We start from the raw sequence: 9674 nt of genomic DNA on the forward strand, positions 1-9674 counted from the left end.
CACGTTAGCTTATTTGTGCTTACCTGTATGCCATAAAAGTGACCTGAGCCGTGATGCCTTAGCTGCTTTTGAGGGCAGCTGAGGATTTTGCAGAGTCTCAGTTTCAAGGGCCTTGCTAGACATACTTGAAGAAAAGCCTAGGTTTTCAGAGTTGATAGAGCTGCAGAAAGCTCAGGAACCACACTGAAAGAGTCTGTGTCGCTGTTGCCAGTAATCTAAATCTTTTGAAGTTATTCATTAAAGGTCTGGCAGACATTTTATGTAGGTTTTTCCCCACGAGGCTCCCCCACAGCCACCCCGTCCCATTGCCTGCCCTGCCTCCCCAGAGGAAGAGGGCTCCTCACTGCCACCAGCGGCCAGGGGGAAAAGCGAGGGGCAAGCTACCGGTTCATCAGAAGCTTATTGGGCTAAGGCCTAAGGTAACCTCGGGTGAAAATAATTTACAGTGAAATGACCAGTGCGGTAAGTTAGCAAGTAATGCTGGAGAGGTGCGTGTGTGCGCCCAGTGGCCGCCTCCGTCATGGGGTCCATGAGGAAATAAAATCTCTGCGTGAGGGGAATTTTCAGCTTCTCTGCTACTGCTAGCAAAAGCTATGGTTAGTTTAACTCATTTTGTCAGTTATCTAGTACTCGATTAATGTGACATGAAGCAAAATGGCATGAGCACAAATCATTCTCTGTTATGTATTCCTGGCGAATGCTAATTAATTTGTCATTCCACTTTCCATGCTGTACATTTACACAGTAATGAGTTGTAGCCATCTGCTGGCATGAAATGATCTCTCTTTTTTTTTTTGTTTTTTTTCTTCCCCTCTCCTCAGAAAGGAGAAAGGCAGGCAGCCCTTCATGTTTTTCCTTATACTGTAACATATCCAGAAAACCTTATGCTCAACCCTGACGCTGGCATCAACAAATACTCATTTATACATGCAACTATGTAAGACCAAGGAAAGAGTTTTTAACCCTACATTGTTCGATCGCTTAAAACAATTACTGTGAATGCTTTGCCTCAGAGAGCTTCATGTAGTGTTTTAAGAGACTGACATCGGCATTTTTTCCCTGAATGAGGAATGCACTCTGAAGTCTTTTACTCATTAGAGTGGTAAGGTAAATATACTCCATCCTCATCAGAAAACTGCCCTATAGGCAGCAGCTTCTCCAGCACGAATGTTTAAGCACGTAGAGCTGTGGCAGGAGGACATAGGAGCTGCGAACTGGTAAAATAGAGGGAAGGGGAAATAATTGAGACAAATGTTCCCTGTTTGAAAAAGGCACGGCTGCTTTCAGGATCTATTGCCTCAATTTGCTGACTTTTTATGTTGTGGGCCCAATTTATATGGAAAATGCTGGTAGGCCCTGTAAGAGCTGATTGGTATAATAGCAAATATATCTGTACTGGGGGGCAAGACTATTTAGCTGATTTGTACAGGTACTTCAAGACACTGACTGAATAGGTGATCCTGAAGGATGAGTGTGAGGGGAAATGAGATTTATTTTGCTTTAAATTGCAATAAAGCACTTAATGAGTCAGGACTAGGGGATGGTGAGGACATAGTTTAATTATCCCATAAAATCTGAAGCTCATAAATGCTCTTTTTTTCCTCTCTTTTTAATGTTAATTTTAGACTAGAACTGAGCAATAACCTAATGGTGATATGAGCATTCATTTGTGATGAACAGGTGAGGCATTTTGGGTTGACCAGAAACTCAACCTATGGGGCTTCAGAACCTTTTGTAAAAACCTTCCGTTGAATTGCAATTGGCTTGGGCAAATTGACATTTTCCATAAAATAAATTCCCTTGGGGGTTGGACTAGATGACATCTAAAGGTCCCTTCAACCCCAAAATATTCTATGATTCTGTGAAATAATGTTTTGACTAAAAAATTGCCGTCTAGCCTTATTTTGCTCCTTCTTCATTCCTTTCATGGCCTCTTACTGCTAGCAAGCCAGTTGCTCAGAGATGCTGACTCGTAAGTGAAGCAGAAATCACAAAAAATGTTCGTATGACATTTGTTTGGCCACTTCAGAAGTTTGTAAGGGAGCATGTCCCTTTGCAGAAGCCATGCTGGCTCTTCCAAATCAGGTTGTATTTATCCAGGAACTGAGTAATCCTGTCGTTTTATTTCTTCATTAGTGATTCTACTAATTTGCTTAATACAGACATCAGCTTTACCAGTTCTTTCACCCTGGAGTTCCCAAGGTCTCTCCAGCTTCTTCCAGAGTGGGTACTTACAAAAAGAATTCATTTGGCTTCCCTGCAGTGGCTTGGCCAGGGGCTGCCCTCATAGAGACATCTGATCTTTATTTAAAAAGTACCTTAAGTACTTTGACTCCTAGGAGAAATAGAAGTCACAAATGTCAAGAAGATCAAACAAAAAGGATGGGCAGGAAGGGCTGCGGATATGTTTAATGTACTAAACGCACTGAGGACTCAAACTCACAGTGTGCTATCAAGCAAACTTCAGTTCATATGGCTTGAAAAAGGTATGAACGCAGAGCAGCACTCTGGCTACTCGGTGGGTATGTGCCCCCAGGTGGATTTTTGCCTGCCCTGTCAAGAGGTGGTGGCTAATCACTCTCCTGGTGAGCATATGCCTGGGCAGTAATCAGAGAGTAGCTGTGAATTCATGGCCTACTCTCCCTGGCAACATACTTTTGTGTATGTCTGTATGCATGCATGGATCCGAAGACTATGATTTATCATTCATGAGTGTGTGGGCAGTTTTATTGTTTATAACAACAGAAACAACACGGCATCTGCAGAGCTACAATCATCTACAATTACTATTGCAGCATGCTGCTTCTCTGGTAGATTGAAAGGCTAGAGAGAAATTAGCAAAAATACATGTTTTTAACTTTTCTGATTCATTGTCTTCCCCCATCACCTATACAGATCTCTCTCCCACACACCGTGTCTTCCATTTGTGCTGTTTTTATCTTAGTAGCATTATCTGTTTTCACTTACATTTAGTCGTGTGACAGCAACCTGCTGATTTTTCAATGGCTTCCAACAGCATCTATTATCTAGTACTCTTCTTCAATCAGTGGATCGCAGAAGCACTGCACACTCAGGGACACTTGGATAATGGGTTACAATCAACGACATTACAGAGATGTGTTCTCCTATCTTTCTGTAGTGCTTATTTGTGCATTTGGCAGAGAGTCATAATACCAACATTTGAAGTTGTAATAGGGCTTTCTATCTAAGGGTCCCCAAGCGCTAAGCAAAGCCCTGCTAGATTCGCTCTTTTAGATGTGCTGGGGACTTCTGTACCTCCTGGGAACGCTGGAATTAGTGATTCCTATTTTACAGCTGCAAAAAATAGGATTTTACCTTGTCTTAACAAATTCATAGTAAGAAACCAGCTTCTTTATCTCCTAAGCATTTCCTGAGGCTCCCCTGATGGAGGACGCACAGGCCGCCTGCAGCTGGCAGATTTCCCTGGAGATGGTTGGAGGCAGAGATAAATCTCATTTAAGCAGAGTGGCAGAGTAACTTAGTGTATCTTTATTGGTCATACCCAAAGAACTAAGAAACGTCTCCCATGTCACAAATTGGCATGGAAAAGGTGGGATGGCACATTGACAGAGGATAACAGGGGCTTCCTCTGGGCTCTGAACACGAGGGAAGGCAGCGGCTGTAGTTTAATGGGCCTGTCTGTCCGAGTGAGGAAGAAGCAAAAGCAGAAGATGGAAGACAATCCAGAGAAATGGAGTAGAAGTCTTGGTGGCCCCAGAAAAATTGTGTTAATGGCACTGTTGGCAACTGAGAAATTAGAAAAGCAAAGAAATGGCCTCCTATTTTTGATTACTAAACAGAGTCATGTTTCTCAGAAATAAATAGACACTCCTCTCCCTAATTCACGTTTCTAAATAATAATGTAGGTTGGATGTGTACTCTACCAGCTGAAGTGGAAAGGGGGTAAACGAATGGCTCCTATAACCTACTGTGTGTAGGTGTAGGAGCACATGAGCTAATGGTCTGCTTGCTGGGAGTAAGAAAACTAAGTTTAAACACTAGTAGCCTAGATTACAACAATTTATTTCTGAAAGCAAATCTCAAGTGCTCAGCTTACTGCTATAGACATAATTTGACATTACTGGGAGAAGTAATACTAGAAATAATATGGGTGGGCTACTCTATCGCAGATACTAGCAGTATTCTGGTACAATTTAGGGAAATTTACCTAAATTCCAAGTCTTCTGTCAGTGTTGATTGTGTTTAATGAAACCAAGTTAGCATCATCAGCCTAAAAAAAGACTTAATTGAAGTAATTTGCTATACCTTTATAAAAGTTCACAGCGTATTGAGAAGCCTTCAAGCTAGGAAAATTTTACTCAGAAAAGTTAGGCTTCTTTTAAAATGCTCTTAAAAGCTGATACTATGGCCTTCTTGCTGGCTTGTTGCCTCAGTGAATATGAAATACTCTCTTCTGTTTAGAAGTTCATCGTTTGTGCTGAAGAGGAAGGACTCTTTCCCCTATTGCGTTGACCATTTTATGCAGGTAACTGCTGAAGGGAGGCCGGGATGGACGTTCAGTTTCTCTGGTAACCGTTTGGAGGTCTGCTCTTTTTACTTGGTGATTTATTCTTTTTCTCTGCCTAAAACCATTCCTTCCTTTAATTCCTACTCTCTCCTCCAAGACCTTATGGCTTTTGTCACTCACGGTCACTGTGCTTTGATGATCACCTCAGTACAATCTCTGGACAGCTGTAATTCTCACCCCAAGTATTGTTGCCAGTATTCAAGAGTTATAATAAGAAATCAGGGAAACGGCACTGGAAAAGTTTTCAGAAAACTATCTTCCCCTCCTCTGAGACAGGGTCAGGAGCACCTCTGTTTCTTGAATATGTCAAAATAACCTATCCTTAAAACCCTCTGAGACCGAGGTTCCAGTAACCTCCTGAGGTATTACCTCCCTGGGGTACCATGTAATGAGTGGTATGCGAAGACCTCCCTACTATCTAGCCTAAATGTCCCTTACCATAAATTAAGTGAATTTTTGTTCTATCTTTCAACAATTTCGATCGCCGTCTTTTTTTGACACACTCCATAACTTTGCAGTCTGCTTTATGTATCCTTTCATTCCAGTTTTAAAAAGCCAACTTTTTCTTTGGTCTATTTGTATGCCTCATTTTTGGAAACTTTATAATTGTGGCTATTCTTCTCTGAATTGCGCCCAGCCTTTCTATACCTTTCTGAGAATGAGCTGCTCAGACTCCAACTGGAGGCTTCAAATATTCTCCAAAGTATAACAATTCTCTGGTTTTTGCTCATATAGGCCTTAGCCTGGCCAGAGCTGTTCATGTAGGTGTGCTTGCCATGTCTGGCAAGTGTTGGCCATCAAAAAGAATGAGCCTGGTAGTAGAAAACTGGCTAAGGAGAACACGTAGGTGGATGTCCTACGAGGGGGATCAAGAGGGACCTTACAAGAGACAAGTGGCCTGGATACTAAGGAATTGCTAGAGGGCTTTAAACTGTCTGGGAAGTAAGTCATAGGGCAACAAAAGAGGATGGCTCTGTGTTCAGAAAAGGAGATCTTGAAGGCTCAGAAAGGGGAAATGTCTTGGTAACTGGAATCATCCCATGCAAAATGGAAAGACAACATCTTTAAGAAGAGGTCAAGTAGGAGACAGCCTAAGGAAGTGATGGGAGTCTTAGAGAAAGCCAGACTTGTATAAATTCCTGGGAGGAATCTTGTTGGGGTTGGTAGGTCAGGGTTCCCCTTGGAGAAGGAGCATCTTTAGAAGAGTTCCTATGGGAAGGAACAATTGGAGAATTGTTGCTTGGAGGGAAACTTATAGAGAAGTATCTACAGAATGGGATGGAGAAAAATTAATAAAAAAAGGAAGAGCCCAGCACATTGTCACTACCCCTCTAACTGAGGGAAGGGAAGGAAAGGTGGTGCTGGTGACTTTAAGTAAATCCGTTTTTTGCAACAATCTCTTCACTTTCAGCTTTTTGAGCCACAAAAACCCCCAATGCTGAAACATATCTTGAAAATTCCCCATTTTGAATGTGCACCTTTCAGTTTTGCTTCTAGCATGGTCCTTTGAACATCATAATTTTCAGTTTATTCCTCCAATTGTTCAGATTCATTTTAAATGCTAATCTTCTCATCTTGGCGTGACCTACATGCTAACCCATCACCCAAGTCATTGATAAAGATATGAAATAGATTGGTCTTGGGACAGACTATGTGACCCGACTTCAATGACCTTTTCATATGAAGCAGGTAGGCTAACTTATTAATGTGCATCTACCTTATAGGCTTTCTTTCAAGCTCTTTTCTGAGAAGAGAAATGGGATTGTATCAAAGGCTTACTAACAGCAAGATGTGCTGCATCGGTAGTTTCTTCCCCTACATGAGACTAGTCATCTTTTCAGAGAAAGAGATGAAAAGATTTCCTACAGCTTGTTCCTGACAAGTACGGTGTTGTTGAGAAAGGATCTGCTTTCACGGTTGGAAACTCTACAATGACATTAGTCAAAATGGTGGAGCATCAGCTGTCTTCATAAAAAGTTAGTATCTTTTTTCCACTCATATCTTTGGACAGTTGTGGTTTTGACATCCCTCTCTCAGCTTAATTTCTTGTCAGACATGTATACCAGCTGAACTACAACCATTTTCTGAATACGTTAGCTAACCTATTGACATTAATGGGGGATTTTCTGTTGCCTTAATTGGCCAGGGCCCTAACTGACTGCAGCCAGAAGCATGTTTCCATGCCAGCAAGAAAGTATAATTATGCTCAGCAAATATTACATCCTGGCAGTTGCAGCTGACAACCTCTGAACCCTGCAGCTCAATTCTATTTTAGCCTATATTGACTCAGTTAACAGTTATTTTATCTTACAGAAACTAAGGTGGTTAAAAATCTATTTTGTCCTTGGTATTAAACTGTATAAATAATACAAAGCAAATAAGCCAAAAATATATTTATAAGTATTCTAGCAATAAAAACAAGTAAGCAAGGAGTTATAGCATCTTTACATGCCTTTCCTGTTTTCCATTAGCACATACAGACAACAGCACTTGCTGTCCTGTTTGCATGGCAAGACATAGCATTTAAAGCTCAAGCAGCTTTTAAATAATTTCCCAGTATGCTTCCTTTCTCATTTCTTTCCCGTTCACCTTTTTCTTTCCTTTTTTTTTTGTTTTTGTTTTGTTTTGTTTGTTTTGTTTCACTTGCCCTCTGCTATTTTCTCATCCTTTTGTTTTTCAGTTAAATAGTTTGGCTGTGGTCCATTCCCAGTCTGGCACAGTGTAAGGAAGGAAGTAGCAGGAGCTGGAGGAATGGCTCAGCAGACAGTAAGGCAGCAGGGTTTATACTACACCCAGCAGAGTATGGAAGAGCCCAGCTGCTCTTTTATGTGCTGCTGGGGTGTGGAGTGCTCTGAAGAAGCTGGTGACTGCCTGGTGCAACTTTTTCTGCCTGTTCCTGGTGCAGGGGCTGGCTCCTAGCAGAGGCTTTCTCATGGCTGAGGGATGTGGGAGCCAGCTGGGCAGGGGTCTGTGTTGCAAGGCTGAGTGAGCGGACTGGTGAATCTGCTTTAGCAGGGGGGTTGGACTAGATGATCTTTTGAGGTCCCTTCCAACCCTTGCCGTTCTGTGATTCTGTGTGACTGGAAGTATCTGATATAGGTCAGTTTACACTAGAAGTCAACTGTCCTTCTATCCCACCTCATTCTGAGGTAAAATATAAAGCCCACAGCATGTTTGTGTGCTTTGGAGGGCCACAATGTATATTTTCAAGATAAGTCTAAGGGATAAAACTTGGAGAGCTCGTGAACTTTCCTATGCAAGGCTGAAAGGTAGGTGTTTTCCAGAGCATGCCTATATTCTTGCCACATAGCCCACTGCTGCTCAGAGTAGCTTTCGTATTACTAGGTTTCTCCTTTCCCAATGGGCTGTGTTACTATTATGTCTTCCTGCATAATATTTACCCTTTGTCTGTAATCACATCTGTTAGAAGGGACGTTACCCAGCCAACAATACTTCTGATGGCATATGGCGCTCTTTAATTAAATGTAAGTATTCACAAAAGCATGGAGTGTGCTCTAGTTTTTAGGCCTCCAGCTATCCCCCATGGCTCCCTTTATTCATTTAAATGCATCATCAGAAAGTTGGAAGGCTTTTTTCCTAATACACTAGGCATAAAATTGGAACCTGAAAGCATAATAATGGAACTACATAGTGTAGCTTGCAAAGTTCAGTGAATTTGAATCTTGGAATGGAAACCTGCCTTCCCTTGTAAATAAATAAATAAAAAAAATCAGTAAGGTACTTCCATATAGACAGATGGTCGCCTTCTACTAAAAACCAAGTATGAGACAGTTGTAAGCTGAATCTTGGCCATGAGATCCAACATCTGGTAAAATTGTGAGCAGTAATGTAGTTATTTTTTATTGTTTAATTTTCTTTATTGGATTGTTTTCTGTGCATGGAGTGATTCCCTTCTCAGTTCTTATTTTCATCTCTTCTTGAAATACCTGCTGTGGAAAATGGAGTATTTTAGTTTTGCTCTCTAGTATTGCAAAGAGAAGTATTTTGATAGGTGGGTCATGCTGCTGCTTTACACTGACACCAATAACACAGCACGAAATGTTAGTTGTAAACATTTTGCTGTGTTGCATTAATCTACTGCCCATCATGGAGTATACATACATTGTTCTGGAAGCTTTAAATAGAGCTAAATAAAAAAGCCTGCCTCAGAGACTGCATAACCCAAGTACACAGCAAGACAACCAACAGTTAGGTGTGGGCAAAGCAACAAAAGACCACATTAGTCAATGTAATGAGGAACAGGCTGAGCACAGTAACCATGACTTTTGGTAGTCGTCACAAGAAGGAAAGTTTTAACAAATAATGTGAATGCAGTTACTGAGGCAATTTATAAGGTGCTACCTTCTGTGTCACCTTCCGTACATAAAAGTGTAGTAACTTGAAACTCTGTGGGTATGTGATGCAAACTGGCACCATGAGTCTATCAGTTTCTTGGTGTTCAGAAAAATAGGTCAATGATGTGGGACAGAATATGGGATACCTTGGAAGAGAAAAGAAGTAGCCTAAACTGGATGCTCTACAGCATATGGAAGAGGCAGCATGGATAGATTGCAAGAGGAGGTAGCAAACTGATGGTCTAGCAAAGCGCTCTGGGCAAGCGTGCTCTGAATGGATGAGAGCAGATGGGGGAGAGGGCATGGTTCTGCCTGTCTGAGCCAGGGAGGAGGAGGCTGCAGAAATGGATGCATAGAGATGAAAGCCTCTCACTCCAAGCCTGCACACACACCCACAACTGCCTTGTTAGATTTTCATGGCTTCAAGTGCAGACTTCAGCTGTGTCAGTAACCTTTCATGGATTAAACCACTGACACCAGAGAGATGATTAAGGCCAAGATGAGCTCACAACGCTAGGTTTACACTTTACTGTTAAGGCATAAACAGGTTGAGATTTCATAGTGGGATATTTTAGACTTTACCTTTAATCCTAAGGGATTCAAGAAGAAAATATCTGTTGAAAAATGTAAATTATGTGCAATACCTAAATTGTTCTGCAAAGCAAACTGTTAAATTTACACTAGCTCTCTGTGTTACAGGTGTGTGCCTTTCCCTAGAAGGTACATAATTTTCTGGATGAAGTCTAGTGACAAGATGGGTTTTGCCCCGC

This window comes from Egretta garzetta, unplaced genomic scaffold, assembly GCF_000687185.1.
Source record: "Egretta garzetta isolate BGI_Z169 unplaced genomic scaffold, ASM68718v1 scaffold397, whole genome shotgun sequence".
Classification (NCBI taxonomy): Eukaryota; Metazoa; Chordata; class Aves; order Pelecaniformes; family Ardeidae; genus Egretta; species Egretta garzetta.